Source organism: Sinocyclocheilus anshuiensis, unplaced genomic scaffold (genome assembly GCF_001515605.1).
Source record: "Sinocyclocheilus anshuiensis isolate Anshui unplaced genomic scaffold, SAMN03320099.WGS_v1.1 scaffold822, whole genome shotgun sequence".
NCBI classification, from domain to species: domain Eukaryota; kingdom Metazoa; phylum Chordata; class Actinopteri; order Cypriniformes; family Cyprinidae; genus Sinocyclocheilus; species Sinocyclocheilus anshuiensis.
Genome location: NW_015539892.1, coordinates 657,666 through 658,965, shown reverse-complemented (window position 1 = coordinate 658,965; position 1,300 = coordinate 657,666).

Sequence of the window (1,300 nt, the reverse complement as noted above, 5' to 3'; positions counted from 1 at the left end):
CCTTCTCGCACAGACGCTGTGCAAGGTCAGGGAGGACGAGGAGCAGGTCCTGCTTGTGGCACCGTATTGGCCCGCTTGTACCTGGTTCCCCTAACTAATGCTCCTCGCGACAGCCCCTCCCTGACAGATTCCTCTGAGGAAGGATCTACTGACTCAGAGACGGGGCACCCTGTGGCCCTGTGGAGGGTCTAGGTGACCTATCCCAGCGGGTAGTTGACACCATCACTTCGGCGCGGGCACTGTCTACGAGACGCTTATGCCTTGAAGTGGAACCTGTTCGTCGAGTGGTGTTCTTCTCGCCAAGAAGACCCCCGGACATGCCCGATCAGGGTCGTGCTTTCCTTTTTGCAGCAGGGGTTGGAGCGAAGGCTGTCTCCCTCCACCCTTAAAGTCTACGTCACTGCGATTGCTGCTCACCATGACCCCGTGGAGGGGAAGTCGGTAGGGAAGCATGACCTCGTCATCAGGTTCCTTAGGGGGCCGAGAAGGTTAAAGGGGTCCTATTAGGCTTTTTCACTTTTTTAATTTTAGTCAGTGTGTAGTGTGTATGTTTGGGCATAAAAAAGATCTAGAAAGTTACAAATCTCAAAGTCCACTCCAAAGGGAGATATTTCGTTTAAAAAAAATCCCTTTTCAAGAACTACAACGAACGGCTCGTTTGAACTAAAGCGTTGTTTTCTGGGTTTTGTGAGATCACAAAGTGGCCCATTAGAATATCATTAAAATAAATCCCGCCTACAGAAATTTGAATGGTTGGGGGGTGGGGAGGGGCGAGGTCGTGGTTAGAATGCTTGGTTGAGTGCATCAAGACGACGACGAGGAAGAAGTTTTCGCCATGTCGAAGAAACGCTGTTTTTTTTTTCATAAATTGCTGACAGTACAATACTGGATAATGATGCAATCTGCAGAATTTACGAGACTATGGTATAAAACTGTATAACAGTTTCACTGTAATTCATGTTACAACGTTAGAATTAAAGAACAATAAATATAATACATATTACCGTTGCACTTATCTGTACATAGAAAATGCAGTTATTTTTAAGCAGTTGTTGACATTGTATCGAAAACGTGATTTAGGCAAAAAAACAAAACAACAATAACATCACCACTCTAATATGTCTTGCAATATCTGTGCGTGCAAAGCTTCTGCGCGATCCTCTTGTTCAATATTCTCGGGGTTTGAATCTGGCTCAAATTGATATGCCAATATTGATGCCATCCGTAACTATACCGGAGCAGACGGAACTTGCTGCTTTGGCAAGGGGCGGGGCAGTACTGAAACACCATCTAAGCTGTT